This window comes from Dama dama, chromosome 4 (genome assembly GCF_033118175.1).
Source record: "Dama dama isolate Ldn47 chromosome 4, ASM3311817v1, whole genome shotgun sequence".
Lineage (NCBI taxonomy): Eukaryota > Metazoa > Chordata > Mammalia > Artiodactyla > Cervidae > Dama > Dama dama.
Genome location: NC_083684.1, coordinates 27,348,999 through 27,371,988, shown reverse-complemented (window position 1 = coordinate 27,371,988; position 22,990 = coordinate 27,348,999). Strand labels below are relative to the sequence as shown.

Below are 22,990 nucleotides of genomic sequence, written 5' to 3'. Positions count from 1 at the left end.
AGAGAGCTCACCAGTTCTTTTCCATGTACCTTCGGTAATGAATCATGGTCTCAATCAAAGGATACCTCATTTGCTGATTTGCTACATTCCTCAGACTCTCTGTACTGTTGGCTCAATTTTTCTGTAAATCTACAAGTTTTCTAAAAAATAAACTCTACTAGTTAAAAAAAGATATTTACTGAAAATGTATCGTATTGAAAAGGGGGACTCTCGAGCCAGACTGCATGGATTTGAATCACAGCCTCACCATTTACTTGATGGATGACCTGGGGAAATTTAGTAACAGCTTTATACTTCAGTTTGCTCATCTATAAGCACTACGTAAATTTTTGCTATTAATATAAAACAATGCTAATGATTACTTTTAATATTATTACGTTATACTCAACAATGGGAATATAGTGATGGACAAGGTAATTTAAGCAAAGCACTTTGAAATCACCTACTGTTATCTTAAATGTAGGCCCAAAGAGGTTAAGTTACTCCACCAAGGCCATGTAGCCCAGGACTTATGGGCTTCCCAGGTGACGCTAGTGGTAAAGAACCTGCCTGCCAATGCAGGAGACATGAGAGACGCAAGTTCAATCCCTGGGTTGGGAAGAGTCCCTAGAGGAGGGCATGGCAACCCATTCCAGTATTCTTACCTGGAGAACTCCATGGACAGAGGAATCTGGTGGGCTACAGTCTATGGGCTGCAAAGAGTTGGACACAACTGGGTGACTGAGCACACACACACACACATACACACACACACACACACACACACACACACACACACACACACAGAAGACGAGCCAGGGCTAGTGAGAGAATTCTAGACTGCAAGCCACTGTCTCTCCACCGCTCTGGGCTGTGCAACCAGATTTGAACCCAGACACTACCAAGTCCTGGAAGTATCAGAGTGGATTCAGGAAGTCAGTTGGAACTTGGCCCAATAATTCTGCGCATTCCTGACCTCCACCCTCTTTCTACATCCCATTCTGTGGGGTGTTGTCCTAGCCTGGCCTACATGTGGACCTTCCTGCAAATTTCAGATTTGGCATCCGTGGTGGAGACTACATGGAAACACCACACCTCCCACACCATGTGGATTTCTTTCGTGCTTGTGAATCTTTAGCAGAATAATGGTTGGGTCTCTCAGAGACCTCCTGCAAAGGGGCAGATCCAGGTTTGGTGGGGTTTGAAGTGTAAATACTGTGGGTGCTCTTTCAGGAAAGAAAATACATAATTACGAATTAAAAATTAGGTACCAGGCCTTGGAATGCATGCAAATGAAAGGCCTTAAAGTTTAAGCATAATTAGCTTCCTGGGAAATCAGCTCTGCTCTTAAAGTTACTCATTCCCTTCCTTCCTTCTCTCTTCCCTTAGTCTTTGCTTCCATCCAAGTCACCTGCACCTGCTCTTCCATCAAGCACCCAGCGTGCACCAGGGGGTAGGTAGCTTCCTAAGTTTACATTCTGAAGAAAAAAGTAGACTTTGCTCCAGTCTACAGATTATTGTCCGAATTACAATATAGACACGGCTTTTCTTGGTATGAAAGAATAAAACGTTGCAGTTAACCTGTGGGTACTGTGTAATCAAGCTCTGTGGGGCTGTGCGTTCAACTTGATAGACCACAATGGAGCTAGAAGCTACAGTTTTCTGTTTGCATTTGTGAACACACCCAGAGGTAGGCTCTTCTATGTCTGGGACATTCAGTAAATAAGATGATCCTCTCAGAAGGGAGTGGGGAGTGATGTAAAAAGCTAGAGAGGAGATCATATCTTATTGTTGTTCAGTCGCCAAGTCGTGTCCGACTCTTTGCGACCCCGTGGACTGCATCCTGCCAGGCTTCCCTGTCCTTCACTATCTCCCGGAGTTTGCTCAAATTCACATCCATTGATTTGGTGATGCCATCCAACCATCTCACTCTCTGTCACCCTCTTCTCCTCTTGCCCTCAATCTTTCCCAGCATCAGGGTCTCTTCCAGTGAGTCAGCTCTTCGCATCAGGTGGCCAAAGTATACAGTTATACATAATGATACATGATTGACAGAACATTTTTACACATATCATCTGATCTAACACTCACGCCATCTGATGTATGTGGTGTGGCTTTATTTTAAACCCTCACCCCCAATGCCAGACTGGAGAGTGAGGCCCACAGGGACTGAAGTTTGATCCTGAACTCTTCCCTGTTAATCTTTTTCCACAGCACTGCATCCCTCCCCGCACCGCCCCCCCCAACCCCCAGTTATCCCCCCAACCCCCTGGTTATCTTCACATCCCGGGGACACAAAGCCTGAACAGACAAAGAACCCATAGACAAAATAAGTCGGGTTCATTCTGTGGGGAATTTGGGGATGGGAACTTGTTCCTGGTGGCTGGGGTGGGGTGTGGCTTGTGTTCTGGGCTGGGATTAACCAGATGAGTCATCTGGGACGAAGTTGATCCCAGGCTTTGCATAGTTCCTCACCTTTCCCCTCCCCTTGCGGAGCCCGGTCGCCCGACCCTGGAGCCGGGATGGTATGTGTCCTTCCCTGCCCGGCTTGTCCCGGGCAGCCTGCGGCAGTCAGGGCTTGGCACGGAGCCACCGGCTCGGGCTCCGAGCAGGAGGGGAGGAAGCCCGTCTCCCAGTAGCTGTCAGCTTTCCCAGCTGACTCAACTCGACACCTCCCTCCCCCGCCGGGCACACAGCCTCCTAACTTTCCATTTTTCCAGCCCGTCTGGTGGTTCTCCTTCTCGGCCCGGGGGAGGGTGGGGGAGAACCATCCCCTCCCACTGCCCTGGGGCGCCCGCTCAGCAGCCTGGGGCTGCCAGCAGCGGGCACCCGGGCATCCTGCCCGCTGGCCCCGGCGGGCCCTCTCTCGGGACCATTCAGATCCGCTGTCCTGGAGAGTTCGGAATATAGGTCAAGGTGCTCTCGGAAGCGCTCAGGGCAAGATCACCTGACCGGGATAGGGGTGACTCAGCGGGAAGGGACGACGGGGTGGGGGCTGATGGAAGAGGTCAAGTTGTCTCCGTCTGGCTGCCGGTCAGGGGGAGGGGAAAGAAGCTGCTGGAGGCAGACGGAAGGATAAAATGACCTCCGGTGACCCACGGAGGGAGGAATTCACATCCTCCCCGGAGCTGACTGTCACCCTCTCCCGGAGCTGAAGCCACTCCCAGGTCAAACTGCCACTGTGGCTGCAAAGAACCAATTAGCTGCCTCCCCTTCCCCAAGTGAGAAATCAGGAGAGCAGGGCGCTCAGGACTCCAGCCTCCGTTCACCTGGGCTCCTAAAAGAAACCCAAGCTCCCCGGCCTGGCAGGCAAAGGCGGCCATCTCTCTAGAAACGATCTGGTTTTCCCCCCAATTAATCCTGAATATGAAAATTACCAACTCCTTTGACTTTACATCTCCACGCAGCGGGGGGTGCGGTGGGTGGGTGGCCTCCCTTCAGGGGTGCTCGGCAGGGGCTGCAGTTGCTGGAACAGCAGCTGCTCTGTCTCAGCCTCACTTCCTCTGGCTCCAGCTGCAGGTTCCTCCAGGCCAAGCGGGGAGTTTCCTCATTCTCGGGGCTTTCAGCTCAGAGAAGGCAGCCACCCTCACCTCCCACCCGCCCCTGGTGGCCCGCTGCCCTCCGAGAGTAGCGAGTTTGGGACTCCCTGGTTCCATGAGTCAGAGCCGGGTTGGAGACAGACAGCAGGCTTCATTTATTAAATCAGCCTCCTGCCCTGTACAACCACAGAGGGAAGCTATAATTACCCGTTTGGCCCGGCTCTGAGAACTGAGCCACAGATGCTTAACTGGGAGGGGTGGTTCCTGATTCCTGCCTTTATCCAGCGCACCCCAGTCTGGAATATGACTAACAGCCAGGGGTTCAGGCCTGTTACACGCATGTCAGGTGTTTTGCACATATAACACGGTGCACTGGACCTGGACACTCACGGAGACTGCTAGAAAAATTCCTATATTGAAGTTGCCAGGAGCTTTTTATTTAGTTATTTTTTTAAATGCCTCCTGCTAGTCTCATTTGAGGCAGGCTGCTCACTGCTGATGTTTTTGGTTTTAAAGAGATAAATGAAAAGGCAACGGAACATGGTTTTGGATCCTCAGGACTGTTTTAGCCATTAGGCACAGAGACACAAAATCTCTGGCCTCCCAGACCTATAGAAATACTTGAAACCTGAACCCTGAAAAAAAAAAAAAAGACTTGGCTTCAAAGGAAAAAATGAAACCAGCAAATCAAAATAACATAGCCAATCTGCATTAGCTGTTCAATTTAGTCTTCGTTGGCTTATTCACTCATTCACCCATTCATTCACTCCTGGAAGCATTCATTCACCAAATATCTGTTGAGCTGTTTCTTTGGCCATGTACAGTTTTGGGCACTAGGGCCACATCAGCGCTAAACCAATTAAAGAGGTAGACAGAACTAAGCAGACAAATATTCCTGTCTTTGTGGGAGAATAACAGAGACAACAATAAGTAAATTATATGGTAGGTTAGAGATAATAAGTGTGATTGATAAGAGGAAAAAAATAGAGCAGGGTTATGGAATTACTGGTAAAAGAGAAATTCATAAACATCTTATGACATTTAAAAACAATTTGTAGGTTAGAGCTCTCTCACAGTGGGACTTCTCCAGTCTGCATAATGATTGCTGAGAAATTATAACCAATCATAGATTGTGAGTTGCATCTGACTGGAGTAAAATTATAAAAATCCTCCAAGCTTTGTTTATAACCAAAATATAGGTGCAGGTTAAATAATCTGATAGGAGATAAAAAGTAAAAGTGACAAGGCATCTGACCCTGCCTCTGGTTACCTGTAAGTAAAGACACTTCATTCAACTATTATTGGACACCTATAATATCGTGGTTAAGGGCTTGGATGTCACATGCCAGGGTTCAGGTACAATAAATGCCTCCATCATTTACTGCTTGTGTGATTTCTGGGAAAGACATTTAACATCAATTCCCCCTCTTTTATAAAGGAGTAATACAGAACCTACCTTATAGAGTTTCTGAAATGATGCAAAAAGATAATAAAAGTAAAGGTGTTAGTTAGCATAGCACTTGGCACTTAGTCACTTAGTGCTTAATCTTTTTTTTTTTTTTTTTAAGTTGTGCTGGGTCTCAGTCCTGCATGTGGGATCTTTTAGCTATGCCATGTGGGATCTAGTTCCCTGACCAGGAATCAAACCCAGATCACCTGCATTGAGAGCACAGTCTTTGCTACTGGACCACCAGGGATGTGGATCCTTAGTCGCTCAGTCGTGGTCAACTTTTGGGACCCCCTGGACTGTAGCCCACCAGGCTCCTCTGTCCATGGGATTCTCCAGACAAGAAGACTGGAGTGGTTGCAATTCCCTTCTCCAGGGGATCTTCCCGATCCACAGATCAAACTCAGATCTCCTGCGTTGCAAGCAGATTCTTTACTGTCTGAGCCACCAAGGAAGTCCCCCTTAGTCTATTATCACCGTTGTTGGTATGATGGTAACTGTGTGGCACCATGTTGGATATCAGGGACCTAGAGCTGAACAAGACAATGATATGGTCCCAATTGGAAGAGGCTTTTGCAAGCATTCTGTGCTTCATTAAATCTCATGGTCTCCTGGCAGGGTGATTCCCATTGTAACACTGACCATATTGTTAACCATATTGTTAACCATACTTGGATGAATAAAAACAAGCAGACCACAATGAGACACTACTTGATAACCTTTCAGTTGAAAAAAATTAAGAAGTATCCAAGTATTGGATAGAATGTGGATCAACAGGATTTTATACATTTGTTGTTGGTAAGACTGTAAATGGGTACATTCACAGTTTCCCATAAGACGGGTGCAAAGAAGTGAAGTGAAAGTCGCCCAGTTGTGTCTGACTCTTTGCGACCCCAAGGACTATACCATCCATGGAATTCTCCAGGCCAGAATACTGGAGTCAGTAGCCTTTCTCTTCTTCAGGGGATCTTCCCAACCCAGGGATCGAACCCTGGTCTCCCGCATTGCAGGCGGATTCTTTGCCAGCTGAGCCACAACAAGAATGTTTAACTCAGCCATTCACAGTGGAAAGCTGGTAACAATACAAATATTGATTGACAGGAGAATAAATAAATACTTGTGGGACATAACAGTAAAAGGACTATAATAGTGAAAACAAAGAGACCATAGCTCTAAACTAAAATGTGGATGAATTTTAGCAATATAACAATTTGAGAAAAAAGTATATTCCAGAAGGCTACACACAGCAGAATATTCTCTTAAGCAATATGAAAACAAGATCTAAAGGATGCAACTTTCAGAAAAATACACTAAAATTCATTTTTAGAAATACAAAGGAATTGGAAAGTCAAGATTCAGGATGGGGGACTTTCCTGGTGGTCCTAAGAATCTGCTTTGCCAGAATTGAAAGAGACACGTGTACCCCAGTGTTCATTGCAGCACTGTTTACAATAGGTAGGACATGGAAGCAACCTAATGTCCATTGGCAGATGAATGGATATAAAAGCTGTGGTACATAGACATAATGGAATATTACTCAGCCATTAAAAGGAATGCATTTGAATCAGTTCTAATGAGGTAGATGAAACTGAAGCCTATTATACAGAGTGAAATAAGTCATAAAGAAAGACACCAATACAGTATATTAACATTTAGAAAGATGGTAACAATGACCCTATATGTGAGACAGCAAAAGAGACACAGATGTAAAGAACAGACTTTTGGACTCTGTAGGAGAAGGTGAGGGTGGGATGATTTGAGAGATAGCATTGAAACATGTATATTCAGTTCAGTTCAGTTCAGTCGCTCAGTCGTGTCCGACTCTTTGAGACCCCATGAATTGCAACACTCCAGGCCTCCCTGTCCATCACCCACCCCCAGAGTTTACTCAAACTCATGTCCATTGAGGTGGTGATGCCATCCAGCCATCTCATCCTCTGTCGTCCCCTTCTCCTCCTGCCCCCAATCCCTCCCAGCATCAGGGTCTTTTCTGATGAGTCAACTCTTTGCATGAGGTGGCCAAAGTATTGGAGTTTCAGCTGCAGCATCAGTCCTTCCAATGAACACCCAGGACTGATCTCCTTTAGGATAGACTGGTTGGATCTCCTTGCAGTCCAAGGGACTCTCAAGAGTCTTCTCCAACATCATAGTTCAAAAGCATCAATTTTTTGGTGCTCAGCTTTCTTCATGTATATTACTACATATGAAATAGATCGCCAGTCCAGGTTCGATGCATGAGACAGAGCACTCAGGGCTGGTGCACTGGGACAACCCAGAGGGATGGGATGGGGAGGGAGGTGAGAGGGGGGTTCAGGATGGGGGAACACATGTACACCCGTGGCTGATTCATGTCAATGTATGGCAAAAACCACTACAATACTGTAAAACAATTAGCCTCCAATTAAAATAAATAGATTAATTTACAAAAAAAAAAAAAGAATCTGCTTTGCAATGCAGAGGACTCGGGTTCAATCCCTGGCTGGGGAACTAGGATTTCATACACCTCGGGGCAACTAAGCCTGCATGCCGCAACCAGTGAGCTCATGCACTCTAGAGCCTGTGCTCCACAACATGAGAAGTCCAAGCGTCAGAACTACAGAAAGGCTGTATGCCACAGTGAAGACCCAACGCAGCAAAAAAAAAAAGGATTCAGGATGGATACGGGAGGTCAAGTGATGGGAAGGGCAGAAACACAAAGTGATATTCTGCAGGGCCTTGTGGGACTCCTGGGCAGAAGGCCTTTCTGTGTCCCCCTTTTATTTGATTTTAGGAAGCAGCCTTCACTCAGCCTCCATGATGTTCCCTAAGTCTCAGTGGGCAAGCAGTTGTTAATTAGAGAAGGGAGGAGATGGGAGACCAGGGAGAAACAGTCAAGAGAAGCCTTGGGGCAAGGGCCTGTTTCCCCATCAAGGGATACACACAACAACATCTTTGAGCTATTTTGCAGATACTGAAACCCCCTCCAGGTGGGAGGAGTTAATGACTAATGATGATACACTGCCCACAAGTATGGAGACCCCAGACTAGTTGGACCTGAAGGCTGATATGCCGACTCCTACTTACCTCAACACCAACCCATCAGAAGAATGTCCACGAGCTGACCACACCCGCTTAAGGACAATTAATATAAAACTTCTCACTATCTTTCCCAAGTGAGGATATATGGTTTTGAGGACATTAGCCTGCTGTGTCCCCCTTTGCCTGGCAAAGCTATAAAGCTATCCTTTCCTACTTCAACCCAAACCCAGTCTCCGAGATTTGATTTGGCACCAGTGCACAGAGAAGCTGGGCTTTCTGCATCAACAGGAAGAAGTAGGTGGTGGGATCTGAGGTGTTTGCATGCATGTGGGCTGTGTCGCTTCAGTTGTGTCCAACTCTTTGAGACGCCATGGACTGCAGCCCGCCAGGCCCCTCTGTCCGTGGTATTCTCCAGGCAAGAATACTGTAGTGAGTTGCCATGCCCTCCTCCAAGGGATCTTCCCAACCCAAGGATTGAACTTTCAACTCTTATGTCTCCTGCATTGGCAGGCGAGCCCCCTCATAGATGTTTACCATATTACAAATATATAAGTAATCATAGATAAATAATAAATAGTTAGATGTATGCTGTGCAAGGTCCAAATGAAGATGAAAGCATATCATGAATCAAAGATTATGAATGATCCTGTATGAAGTGAAAGTGAAAGTGAAGTCGCTCAGTCATGTCCGATTCTTTGCGACCCCATGGACTGCAGCCTCCCAGGCTCCTCCGTCCATGGGATTTTCCAGGCAAGAATATTGGAATGGGTTGCCATTTCCTTCTCCAGGGTATCTTCCTGACTCAGGGATTGAACCTGGGTCTCCTGCATTGCAGGCGGACGCTATACCCTCTAAGCCACCAGGGAAGCCCATGATCCTGTATACTTGGAGTCAATAAAAGAGAAAATGAAACTCTACTCTTCGGATGGGTATGAAGCACACCTTGGAAAGGTGTGGGCTTGTCAAGACAGAGTGAATAAAGGACCCTAAAGAAGGACAGGCCTGCGTGAATTTCCATGAGGATTAGGCAGTGCTGACCTTGAGGGTGGGGGACCCTTCACCAGTCATGCTGCTGTGTAGATTCAGGTTTTTCACCCACTGTCAGAGGGACACGGTGAGTGGTCACCCTGATGGGGTCAGGCAAATGCCCCGGGGCAGAGCCCTGTTCAGGTCCTGGGCATCTTCGAGAGGTGGTTGGCCTGCAGTGCCCTTTCCATGGGGTTTTTGCTAGGCCTGCCCTGTACAGACTTCCAGTTTCTGTGTGTGTTCTCAGATAGGACCAGTCTTGCCTGGCCTGGCCTTGACTAGGGATGATCCTGGCTGTGTGCGGAGAACCCCATTCTAGCTTGGGGTTCTGACACCTCCCCAAGGAGATGTGGGTCACTGAGCCCACAGTCCCAGCCCTTCTCTCTCCTGTGTTGGGGGGAGTCCAGGGAAAGATGCCCTTAGACAGCTGAGCTGCCTGTTCTCATAGCCAGGCCCACAGGCCACTGGCTGGAGCAAGTGCTTTTTCGTTAATGAAATCTTCTTAAAGCCCTGGAAGCTGGCACCTAGACAGAGAATACGTTTGCGCGTGAGGCACAATTGACTGACTTCATGGACAGAACTAACTGGGACTCTGAGAGGCACACGGAAGGCTGTCCTCTCTCTCTCTCTTTTGTTCTACTGTTGGAGGGGTCAGGGCTTTCAGGCTCTTGTTCAGTTGCTAAGTCATGTCTGACTCTTTGTGACCCCATGGACTGCAGTACACCAGGCTTCCCTGTCCTTCACTATTTCCTGGAGTTTGCTCAAACTCATCTCCATTGAGTTGATGATGCCATCCAACATCTCATCCTCTGTTGCCCCCTTCTCCTCCTGTCCTCAATCTTTTCCAACATCAGGGTGTTTTCCATGAGTCGGCTCTTCACATCAGATGACTAAAGTATTGGAGCTTCAGCTTCAGAATCCATCCTCCCAATGACTATTCAAGGTTGATTTCCTTTAGGATTGACTGATTTGATCTCCTTTCTGTCCAAGGGACTCTCAACAGTCTTCTCCAGCTCCACAGTTCAAAAGCATCCATTTTTAGGCACTCAGCTTTCTTTATGGTCCAACTCTCACATCTGTACATGACTACTGGAAAAACCACAGCTTGGCTCTGGGAGCTGCTTACAAGCTGCTCACCCATCCCCATGCCTGGGAACAATCACTGATATCTCAGGAGACTAGAATCAGAAAGACTCCAGACCAGGTTGTAGGTGGGCAGTTTCTAATTGTCACATTAGCTTAATTCTCTAAACCCAAACAACAGAGACAATCATACAGCCTCTGCTTGACTAAATGGCATCAGTGAGGACATGACATAACTGAGAACAAAGTACTTATCAAACAGAAAGATCTGATCCATTTGTGTCAGAACACACGTCTGTCAAGGGTGGGAACCATATTTGACCCTTTCTTTGCTGGATTCCTAAAATCAAGGACAGAGCCTGGCACACAGTAGGTGCTCAATAAAAATACTTCCAGAATGAATGAACTGGATTATTATGGATTAGAGTAAAACTAATGATGATGAGGATAATTCTTTACTACGACATGATAATTAATCGCATCTTAACTATGTGCCAGGCAAAATGCCAAAAGCTTTTCCATTTAAGCTTCACATCAACCCACTGAAGGAGGTGCTAGTATTATTCCCATCTTGCAGGTGAGTTAATGCGATACAGAGAAGTTAGTGAATTTTCCAAGGCCACACCCTGGTGGAATAGGTTGTTACCCAAGAAATATAATTCAGGGGGTTCGGAGAGGCTCAAGTCCTGAAAGTGGAACACAGATGGCCTTGGTATCTAAGAGGTCACCGAGATGATCACTGGATTTTGACACCCTTTTCATGCTTCAAGATTCCAAACAAAAGTGCAGATGTCTCTGGAAAACAGTTCAACATAATGTCTAATCAGGGAGTAATCTGGTTTATCTGTTTGCTTCCTAAGTGTGGATGGTAGAGTTCTCTTGTAGGGATGGGATTCAAGGGAGGTGCCTCAGTGAGTGGGGATTACACGTGGCAGACTGCAGGGCTGCTAGGAAGGGGGCTGAGAAAAGGTCCAAGATGCATGTTTACTGTTCTGCTGAGAACTGGCCTAAGACTTCAGGAGGGCAAGAGAGGATTTGGGTCCCTGAATCACGTTTATGGGGCACCTTAGAGAGCAGCTGGAAGACACGGGAGGAAGGCTGTCTCAGAGAGAAGTAGCAAGCACATGGTCACAGGAGTCTCGCTTTCCTGCTTAAATTTTTATCAGGAGAATATATTCTACTACTTGTGTGGTTAAAAATCTATTGAGAGAAATGAAAAACGAAGTGAAGCAGGGGTGGGGGAAGGTTGAGAAAAGGTCATGGGTTGGATTTGCAGCTTCCAAACCTGCACAGCCTGAGCCAGGCTGCGGTTCTCCAGGGCTTGGCTGATTTACTGGAGATGAACGGCAGCCCCCGGCCTTCTCAGGGCACAGTGGCCAATGAGCCTGATCCGCAGCTGGGGGGGGAACGTATTTGCCTTTGCAGTTGGCAGCATCTCCGTGCCTCTGAGCCTTCCTCATGAGAGACTCATTATGCAGTTTGGTCACATGCCCTATGCATTTTAATGAATGAGTCAGGGGACAGACTCAATTTGAAAGAGGAATCGCAGCTCTCTCGGCTGGGTGAAGGGCTCTCAAGGGGTGCTCTCACAGCTTGGAGGACAAGAAAAGGAAAGACGGAAGCTATTTTCGTTTAGCAAAACGAAGGTCAGAAGGAAGGAAAGAAGGAAGGAGGGAGGGTGGGAAGGAGAGAGGAAGGAAGGAAGGGGAGAGGGAAGGGAGCAAGGAGGGAGGGGAGGAAGCAAGGGAGAAGAGAAAAAAAGCAGAAAGACTGGAAAACGGTCCAGAGTTCAGAACACAGCCCAGGAGCAGATGCAGCCACCCACCATACACTCCCTAGCTCCTTTCCCGTCCACTTATTTACTCAAAACACTTAGTGTGCTTTTAAAGTGCCAGCTACCATCTAGGTGGGGGAGTTACAAGATAAATGAGATAGAGTCCTTGCAATAAAAAAAAAAAAAACAGTTTGGTCAAGTCAGAATAACTATCCAGAGGTCTCGTTTGGGAGGTGGGATGGGCCAAATAGGTGATGTTCCCTCCCTTCCTGGGGAGGAAGATCCCCTTCTGATGGTCAAGGGCTACCATCTCTCAGCACGCCCCACTTGCCAGACGTGGGGTGAGCATTCCACAGTGAGCGTCTCATTGAATCCTGGCAAAGAGCCCAGGCAGCTCCTGTTGCTGTCACATTTTTTCATGAAGAGGAAACCGAAGTGTGGAGACAGCAGCCTGCCCAAGGTCACCCAGGGATTTGAACTCGGGTCTGTCTGACTCCGGAGCCCTTGGCAGCTCGGGTCTCTGCTGTCGGCCAACCGCTGCATGGGGAAGGCTGGGGAAGGCCTTTCCCTTCCCAGGCTTCCTTCCAAGAACACTCTGAACCCCCAGGAGGAAGAGGTTGGGGTGAGTCCAGATGCAGTCCGCGCCAGGGAGCCTGGGAGCGGATCTGAAACCTCCCCGCGCGAGGCTCTGAGACCTGGAGCCCAAGGGCAGCGGGGAGAGGAAGGAAGCGCAGCCTCGCGGCGGTCAGTAGGGGCGGCGTGCCCGTTCCCAGCCTCCACACCGCAAAACACAGGGCAGCAGATGCTCGGCAAATGGGTGTGTGGGAGGGAGCCATCCCCTCAGATGGCGGGCGGGCAGGCAGTGTCACCGAATTACTCAACAAAGCCACCTCGGCTTTGAACTTTGAGCCAGGCTCTGCTGGAACAGGGCCTGGGGGTGGGGGGTGGAGGGGAGGAGGAGGGCTCCCACCACTGCGGAGAGGATGTCTGCCACCCCACCCCACCGCCCTGCCCCCCAAGTGGGGAGAACACAGCCTGGGAAGAAGCCAAGAACTGCGGAGCCGCTGCACACCCACAGTCTCATGAATTTTTACAGCTGGAGAGAAAGAGCCCGAACACAAACACAGCAGGACTCAGGGGGCCCTGGGCTTCGGTGCTGGAGAGAAAAGCAAGGCCACGTGCCATGAACCTGGACTCTGCACAGAGACAGGCAGCTTTTACTGAGTGATTACTACACGCCGGGGCTGTCACACACAGTATCCGCTCCCACCCCTGGCCCCCGCCAGTCCTTACCACCAAGGGAGGTACTGTCATCACCCATTGTGCCCAGAAGAGACGGATGCCCAGAGAGATGAATAATTTGCCACAGTCACATGTTTTCCCCACTTCTGGTTTCCATGAGGAGGGATTTTCCCTAAATACACTTTGGATCTGGACTCTCACTGCCCTTGCCCACGGAATGACATCTGACTGAAAAGCTCAGGAAGGCCAATCCGCCACGTTCCGCTCGGTTCCCTCTGCCTTCCAGGTTGTTAGGAAGCCAGTTTTTGTCCTTCCACTAAATGACATCGCCCATGCTAGCTTTCGTGATAATTAAGGTGGTACCTTGGCTCTCTGCCATTCCTTTGTCTTTTGATTCAATGTGTTAAGAACTTGGATGTGGAAGAGGGGTGTTGTGTTTTGAGAAGCTCTTTGGAGAGCCCAGGACTTCCCTCGTGGCTCAGATGGTAAAGAATCTGCCCTGCAATGCAGGAGACCCAAGTTCAATCCCTGGGTCAGGAAGATCTCCTGGAGAAGGGAATGGCAACCCGCTCCAGTATTCTTGCCTGGAGGATTTCATGGACAGAGGAGGCTGGCGGGCTACAGTCCATGGGGTCACAAAGAGTCGGGCATGACTGAGTGACTAACACTTGGAGAGCCCAACAACACTTAAGAGGATCCCGAGAACTTCTGGCCAAACCACCCCCATTTGACTGGGGATTCTTCTCTCTCTCCACTTCTTGGCAAAGGACACTCTTGGCTCAGGGACCAATTTCCCTTGGGAGAAGTCAGCCTGGCAACAAACACAGCCTTAACCCTCCCCTATCCCTCGTTTTTTTTTTTTTCCCCACTGATTTTTTTTTTCCTGGGATGAGGAAAACTAAGCCCTGTACTCAGTTCCTTGTGGTAAAGGGAGTGGGTCATGAGAGGGTGTCCCTGGGGTGGCAGAGGCTTGGCCCATGAACCAGCTTTCTCCGCTGCCATCTGCCAGGCATCAGTGATGGGTACTTGACCCACCCAGACTGCTGCCAGTCTACACTGCTTACTTTGGAACGAACCTGGGCAGCTGATCCAAACTCCCTGTCAGGTCCTGATTAACCCATATGCGGTACATCCCAGTTTCCAGTTCCAGTGGGTCTGCCGGGGAATTCAGAGCCAGTTATGGTGGCGAGGTGATAAAGAATCTGCCTGCAACGCAGGAGACTGGGGTTCGATCCCTGGATGGGGAAGATCCCCTGGAGGAGGGCATGGCAACCCACTCCAGTATTCTGGCCTGGAAAATTCCATGGGTAGAGGAGCCTGGCAGGCTACAGTCTACGGGGTCACAAAGAATCAGACAGGACTGAGCACACACTCTCATGTTAAGGGGGACTGGCGGCCATCACACCCATATGACCTTGATGTGTGACTGTGGCCGAAGTCTTAACCTGCTCTGTGCCTGATATCCTCATCTGTAAAAGCTGATAGTACCAGTCCTCCTGTCTGTCTCCTAGGACTGCAATAAGATCAAAGATGTAGCACATATTTGAAAAACCCCCACTTCCCTGGTGGCTCAGATATTTGAAAAAGAATAAAAATAATTCATGAGCTAGAAGGGAATTTTTAAAAAATCATTTTCATGAGCTTTGATAATGTGCCCAAAGATTTACAAAGCATCTAAAGTGAATATTTTCAATACTGTCACCAGTGCTTAGCCACATTCATTCTGGTAACCTTGCCCAACTCCCTCTGCAATTTCCTTCTAATAATCACCCACACACACACCCCTCCTCCCCAGCCCCCCAGTTATACAGATCCAAGGGCTCTGCCTACGCAAATGAGTGCATCTCATTTCCCTGGATCACATGACTGTGTCACAGATAGTCATGTGACCCAATCAGGGTCAGTGAGACTTTTCCTAGGACTTTTGGGAAAGAGATGATCGCTGAAGATCTGGAAAGGATACAGGGGCTAAAACAGATGCTGTCATCTTCTTTACAACTTTAACCCAAAACTCAAGTTGAAACATAAAAGGTGGAGCCATGAAGCAGAGAGAAATCAAGTCCTGATTTTGACACTAGAACCCCAAACCCAGCCAAGGCCACCAGTGATAATGTGATTTATAATGAGAAATATTTGGTCTTTTTCCATAGCTGCTGGCATGGAGGTCCTAATACTCTTGGAATTTCCTTAGTGAAGAGAGCTATAAAGGTGTCCTTTGTTATGTTAATAATGTGGCTTTTGGAAAGTGCCTAAGGATGGGGGCTGGTTACCAAGAGAACCAAACAAGTGATTAGAAGATTGAAACTTTCAGTCTCACCCTTGTGGACTTCCCCGGAGGGGAGAGGCTTGGAGACAGAATTCATTTCCCTGTGGGCAATGAATTAATCCATCAGGCCTCTGTGGTAAGGCCTCCAAAAAACCCCAAAAGGACTCTATTCAGAGAGCTTGCTGGTTGAACACGTGAACTGGGGAGACTGGTGAGCTGGAGAGGGTATGGAAACTCTCCACCCTTTCCCTTCACCTTCCTCACGCATCTCTTCCATTTAGCTGTTCCTGAGTTACATCCTTTTATAATAAACTGGTAATCTACTAAGTTTCTCTGAGTTCTGTGAGCTGCTCTACCAGATTAAAAACACCGGAGGAAGAGGTCCAGGGAATCTCTGATTTATAGCTGATTGGTCAGAAGCAGAGGCTGGACTTATCATTGGTGTCTGACATGGGGTGGGCTTGGAGTGAAGGGCAGTCATGTAACCTGTGGGATCTGGTACTATCTCCAAGTAGATGGGGTCAGAACTGAATTGAATTGTAGGATACTCAGCTGGCATCTCAAAGAATTCCTTGGTGTTGTGGGGACCGACCCCAAAATCACACAATAGAAATTGGGTCCGAAACCTTTTCACCACCCCTGGACTTCTCAGCTTAAGATAAGCCCCCAAGTTCCTTTTTTGCCCAAAGGTGTCTTGGGTTGGATTTTCTGTCCCTGATTACCAAGAGAATCCTAATGGATATGGCATTATCTCATTTAATCTATTCACCAACTGTGAGCTAGGTACTGGAACCTCTACAGAGAAAGAGAAAAGGGCACAGAGAAGTGATGTTAAGTAGTACAGGCAGACTTGAACTAGGTCTTCTGGTATTCGGAGCCTGCACTCTATCCACTCTCCAGGGGTTGGGAATACATCTAAGATTCACAATCAGCTCCATCACAGACTCTAGCCAGGCAATGCAGAAGACCTAGGTTCGATCCCTGAGTCGGGAAGATACCCTGGAGAAGGAAATGGCAACCCACTCCAGTATTCTTGCCTGGAGAATCTCATGGACAGAAGAGCCTGGTGGCCTACAGTCCATGGGGTCCCAAAGAGTCAGGCACTCCTGATTCTCCTGCAGCCAGTGGTTGAGGGAGGATTTAATTCACTTGGTGATCTCTGCCCCTCCATGTGCCCTCTTCCTGGAAGAAAAGCACCAATAGAGGAGGAGCTTAGTCAACTTCTGCAGGGTTTAAGCTTGGATGTCAAAGGCCTGGAGGGCTTGGAGTGGCCCAATATCATCTCCTTCCAAGGACTGATGCTTTAGTGTCTATGTTTTAGACTTCTATCCTCTCTCTCTTTTTTTTGGCCACACCACATGCCATGTGGGATCCCAGTTCCCCAACCAGTGATGGAGGGGGAAGGGTGGAGAGTTTCCATACCCTCTCCAGCTCACCACTCTCTCCAGTTCACATGTTCAACCAGGACTCTCTCTGAGGAGAGGTCCTTTTGGGGTTTTTATGGAGGCCTCACCACATAGGCATGATGGATTAAGTCATTGCCCATAGTGGATTGAACTCTTTCTCCAGCCCTCTCCCCTACCCTCAACTGTGGAAGCATGGAGTCCTAAACACTGGACTGCCAGGGAATCCCCTAGAGTTCTTCTCCTTTCTCTGCAGATCCCTGAGTCTGGTAAAACCCAGGGCTTAAAACCTGAGCTGACAGTTTCACAGGAATAATGGCTTGAAGAGGGGTTTAGGGTACTAGATATACTGTGGGGCTGAAAGAGGAAAAGGGTGCAACAAGGGATATCTGAGAATTGGGTAAATTTCAGTTGGTTGAGGGAGCGAGTCAGCCATGTTATTTGGATAATGGGATCAAATAACAAGCTATCTGAGATATGCTACAAAATAACAGGGGGATGGGGAGAGGAGGTGGAACTTTAGATGAAATAAGATTGAGCATGAGTTGGTCATTGTGGAAGCGAGGTTACCGGTGTGTGAGGGTTTATTCTGTCTACATGAGCATACATTTGAAATTTTCCATAGTGATATAAAGTATAATGAATAATTTTTTAGAAATATGTTTTATGGCTTATTCTTTGCAGATCCCTTGACGCATATCTTGTGTGCCCCTCACAAATGATTTGTTCCCCATTTTAAAGATGGTAAAACTGAGACTCAGAGAGGCTAAGTCACTTACACAAGGTAGAATCAAACCCAGGCTTTCCAACTCTTGTATTCCAAGGTTAGTCTGGGGTGGAAGGTAGCAGAGGCAGGCTGGCAGCCCCTGCTTGACTGGGACTGACAGGCAAGGACAGGGACAAGATGAGCCTCTCCCGTCCACATCTGTCTCCCCCGGAGGCGGCCCAGCCTGTGTGTGACTGGTGTGGCACAGGCGGTGGCAGGGCCTCAGGGTTAAGAGGGCCAGCAGGGGAGGCTCCCAGCCACCGATTTCACGTGTTCCGATTTCATGTGTTCCGCGGTAGTTAAGAAAACACTGGGTCTGGCACAGCAGGCTCTGGCTCCAGCCCCTTTCATGGGCATCCTGAGGACTGTTGCCTGAACATCTGGGTCTGATAAAGCCCACGTGGGGTTCCCCGCCACCTCTGCCATAACCGTTTCCGCACAGACCCTTGAAGCTCTGTGCGTGTGGCTGGTCTTTTTCTTTTCTTTCCTCCCAAACATATGGATTCCCAGCTCCGATTTCAAACTCAACGACTCCTCTGCTATAAACTCCCCCAAAGCTCTCAATTTCCTTTTTCCATTGCTCATTCTTTCCTAAAGTGCATGAAAAAGCCTCTCTTAGCTCTGTTCCAATTTCCTTGTTTATGAAAGAAGGGCAAGGAGAACAGTGTGATTGCAATGATCAAAGTTAAGCAAGGCCTGATTCCTTCCCTAGGAGAACACACCTCCATGACCCGGCAGATCCTGACTTCCCAGGTATGAGTGCAAATCACAGGAAAGCTGACTGCCCACCCCCCCAACCCCAAATGCTCACCCTGCAGGAGGTCTGATAAGTGCAGTCCGCTTCCTTTATCTGGCTGAAACATCCACTTTGAAAGTCACTAATGGAATAGAAAGAAGGAAAATCACGGGCATGATTCCCGGAAAGTTATTGCTGATGTGGGAGTGTATTATCTGGGAAGGGAAGAACAGGTCCTTGCCTGCTCCTTAGCCTGTGGCCTGGTATTTCTTCATGATGATGGCAACGTACGACTTACAGGCAGAAAGACTTCAGGCCCAGTCTTGGGCCCTGAAATACTTACTGGACACGTCAACATCAACAGGGCGAGGGAGGAGGAAAAGGGGCTCCTGAAGCATCCGGGGGACAGAAGATCCCCATCCAGGGAGAGAGAGACCTGAGGCTTCTCCGGTAGCTCAGGCGGTAAAGCGTTCTACCAGGGAGAGATCTGCAGGTGCCTTCAGGGGCCCAGCAGGTACCATTAGTGATGAAAGGTAGTGGACACTGGTTTCAGCCTGGAGGAGGTGGTGGTGGTGGTTTAGTTGCTCAGTCATGTCTGACTCTTTTGTGACCCCATTGACTGCAGTCCGTCAGGCTCCTGTGTCCATGGGATTTCCCAAGCAAGAGTACTGGAGTGGGTTGCCATTTCCTTCTCCAGGAGCTCTTCCCAACCCAGGGATCAAATTCTGGTCTCCTGTATGGCAGGCAAGCTCCTACATTGCAGGTGGATTCTTTACCAACTGAGCCACCAGGGAAACCACCTTTAGCCTGTCGGAGCCCGGGCGGTAGCAGAGGGATCTGGAAACAGCACGTCCTCTCAGAAAGGCACAGCAGCTGCTGACCTCTGACTTGTTATTCTTGTGGGAGAATGTGAGCCTGGTGTTGCCAGATCTTGCATTTTTCTACAGACGTGGAGATCTGGATTTTACATGAAGTCTTCCAATTTGGGAACTGATTTCAGATGAAAAATACTGCAAAGGCTGACATTATGAGCTCAGTAAGATCTGTCTGGTGGTTAGCCCCAGTTTGCGGCTCCAACCTAGGGGCTCTACACGTGGTCAGCAGGCCCCTGGGAGAAGCAGCCAGGAGGTCAGATGCAGCCACGGGGCAAAGGGCCCTGCCCGGCCCAGGAAGGAGGTAGCCCTGCCTACTGATCCCTGGTTCATAAGACACTTGGAGGCTTCTGTCATGTTTTCGCACTGGGTCAGCTGCCAGTTGGGTCCTTACCAATCACCCTCCCATCCCCTTTGGAGATTCTCCTCCCCAAAGGCAGTTCACATGGCCAGCTCAGAACTCTTTCTCTAGGAGAGGCAAGTCAACACTTCAGCCTCTAGCCAAGTTTGAGATAACCTTCAAGACAACTTAAAATTCACCTGCCTGTGAAAGAGCAAGTGATACCTTCCTGTCTCTCAGGCTCAACCAAACCATGACCAGGATGCTGCATATTTAAGGAGCTCTTTTCTTCCCCCCAGAAAAGTCAGACTGTGGCAGCCTGAATGACAGGGAGGAGTTTAGGGGTGGAGAGTGAATACGTGTATGAGTATAACTGAGTCCCTTTGCTGTCCACCGGAAACCATCACAACATCGCTAATCAGCTGTACACCAATATAAAATAAAAAGGTCTTTCAAAAGTCACGTGGTGCTTTGAGGACAACTTCTGTTCCTCTCTGCAAGATAGAAAAGAGCACAGAGTTGGGAGCTATTTGCCCAAAGACACATTTACGAGGACTCTGAATAGCTGGCAGAACCATGCACTAAGCTTTCTTTTTTTTTTTTTAACTTCAGGTGTCTTCCTGATTTGTACATAATAAAGGTAAGTAGAATGTCCTTACAATGGGACGGTGCAGTAATTTAGAGGGCAGAGAGAGATGAGAAAAGATTTTAGGCATGGGAATTCTCGGAGGTCCAGTGGTTCATACTCCTTGCTTTCACTGCAGGAGGCTTGGGTTCGATCCCTGGTGGGGGAACCTGGATCCAGCAAGTCACAAAGGTGTGATCATGGAATCTCTTTCCCTGGCATTACCTTTACTCTGTCAGTTAGGTTTGCAATTCCCTGTATACATGGGATGAGAAAGCTACGTGGGAGGAGCTGACAAGAGGCAGAGTTTCAGACCAAGGGAAAGTACATTGCACAAGCGATTGCCTGCAGCAGGGTGTGTGCGTGAATCTCGGGGTGTGTGTGGGGGGGGGGAGGATTTGCACGCTTCATTTGTATGCAAGTCATTCTGGTAGGAGGAGAAAGGAGAAGTGTTGTTTCTATACTTCAGTAAATACAAGACTCAAGAGAACCTTCTTGACTCCTGTCTCTCTCATCTCACCAACACACTTTTGCTATTCATCTAATCAATATATATTTATTAAGCACCTTCTCGGCATATGGCACTGTGATAGGCACTGAGATTACATCGATGAACAAGAAAGACACAGTCTTTTTCTGCAGGGAGTCCACAGTTTATGAAGGAGGCAGGCGAGTGAATGGAAAGATGCCATTCTCAGACAGGGGACGTGGATAAGGAAAGGCCATGGAGGAGAAGGCATGACCTGATAGGCTTGGGGGCGGGGTGTGGGAAACGTATTCTGGGAGAACTGAGGTCTAAACTGAGATCTGAAGGATGAGTTAGAATGAGCCAAGCAATAGGGACAGGGAGCATTTCAGGCAGAGGAAACAGCATGAGCAGAGATCTGAGGATCACATTCCCCCGAGCATTGGATGAAAACCTGCTGTTTGAGCTAAGGTGAGATCCATCCTCCGTGTGTGTGGGGGGGGGGGGGGGGGGGGGATGGGGGGGTGGGGGGAGGCGTCGTTCGTGGAGTTCTGGAGCCACACAGGGGACCAACGTGGCACTGGTCAGAAGCCAACCTTGAAAATCATTGTTCTCTGATTTTTTTGGTTGTTGTTGTTCTCTGATTTAAACTGCTCAGTTAGCATTTAAAATGCTCCCCAGGGACTTCCCTCGTGGTCCGGTGGTTGAGACTCCACACTTCCAATGCAGGGGGTGTGGGTTTGATCCCTGGTTAGGGAACTTAGATCCCACATGCCCCATGGCCAAAAATTTAAAAAAATAAATAAAAATTAAAAAAAAAATAAATGCACTCCAGTCGTTAGGGTGCTCAGAATATAGCATGGAGAACAAAGTGTTCAGGGGACACAAATGTAGACCCTTATTCTGAGGAAAGACACAAACACTAAGGGTAAAGCTCAGAACCTGAGTCAAACTGACTTTCAAATTCCAATTTACAACAGAGGACATTCATGCTGCTTTGTATCTCTCCCTGTCACACACTCACACACACATGCACACATGTGTGCAGGAGCACTCACCTGGCGAACTAGGCAGGTTAGATTTTTTTTTTTTTATGTTATTTATTTATCTGTTTGGCCTCACCAGGATCTAGTTCCCTGACCAGGGATTGAACCCGGGCCCCTTGGTTTGGGAGTATGGAATCAGCCATTGGACCACCAGGGACATCCCTATGCTATTTTTTACAGAGAAAGAAACTGAGGTTCAAGGAGGCAAAGGATCCAAGGTCATGGGCTCATTCATTCCTTCACTGACTCAGCAACCATTAGTCGACACGTGCTGCTGGCAGGCTGGCCCTCGGTGCTATGGAAACAGCGGTGAATGACACACAGCCCCCCCACTCAGGAGTCACGGTTCAAACCCACTGCTTCCAGTCCCCATCCCAGCGCCCCTCCCAATCCACTGAATTGCAGTTGCATATGTGGTCTCTGGGCTCAACATTCCAGGAGACAGGTGTTTTTGTCGGCGCTGTCCCTGTTCCTAAACATACCATCGGAGCAAAAACAGCAGAGCTGCTACACAAATGCATCTTCAAGGCAAGGTGCAGACCCAGACATTCCCTGTAAGCCCCTCCCCTTTAGAAGCTGTACCCACCAAAGCTGTACCCCCTCTAGAAGCTGGCCCTGGTGGTCTCTGAGTCACTGAGAAATGTCCTGTCCCACCTGCACCCCCTGTACCAGTCCAAAGCGAATGCTTTTAAACCCTCACCTTGTGCAAGCCTTCCCTCTAAACACTGTCTCATGGAAGTTGGGATGGGATAAAGGTTCTTTCAAAGCAAAACGGGGAAGATGGAGGGGAAGAGCAGCAGGGAGTGAGCAAGGGAAGAAGCGACACCAGACCCACCCAGCTTCCCGCACCACGGTGCCATGAGCCAAAGCTGGCCAAGGTCGGAGACGACTGGCAAAACCCAACCAGACAGACACCCAACCAGACAGACGGCCCTCAGAAGCCTGGGAGAGGCTGGTACATCTCCCCAGAGCCTGGGCAATGTTATTTCCTGGGGCAAAGCATGTCACAAAGGATGAAAGCTGATGACTGAATGTCTGGGGCTGGGTGGGAGGCCCTGCCAGGAGGTGGGGGGTGGCGCGGTGGAAAGGGAGGAGGGGTGGAGGCTTGGCTGGTTTTGCACAGACACATCTCTTCATTTTTCCAGACTGGAAAAAGCTGTTTGGGCTGTGCACATTTGCAGAGAGTCACGGTATTTACTACGCTTCCTGGCTCGACAGATTTCTTTCTGTCATTCAGTTGAATGCAGCTTGTATTTTTCAGAGCCAGAGCTGAACAGACCGTGGAAGCTCTTCTTCCCCCACGTTATGTTCAAAAACACAGCCCGAGCGACTCCCAATAGCCAGGCTCACATGGGCAGCAGG

General features: G+C 48.5%; 1 protein-coding gene across 8 annotated transcripts in view; it reads right to left on the bottom strand.

Moving 5' to 3' along the window:
- Nucleotides 1-22,990, bottom strand: part of CHD9 (chromodomain helicase DNA binding protein 9) — a 217,998-nt gene that overhangs the window by 176,558 nt on the left and 18,450 nt on the right. For 6 of the 8 annotated variants that reach the window (XM_061138499.1, XM_061138510.1, XM_061138508.1 and 3 more), the window contains exon 1: nucleotides 3,357-3,441. The exons of 1 other annotated variant lie outside the window; for it this stretch is intronic. The gene's annotated coding sequence lies outside the window, so the exon portion shown is untranslated. Of the gene's footprint in view, nucleotides 1-3,356; nucleotides 3,442-18,354; nucleotides 18,422-22,990 lie in introns of those variants that run through there. One more of the 8 variants, XM_061138501.1, reaches the window with a different exon arrangement.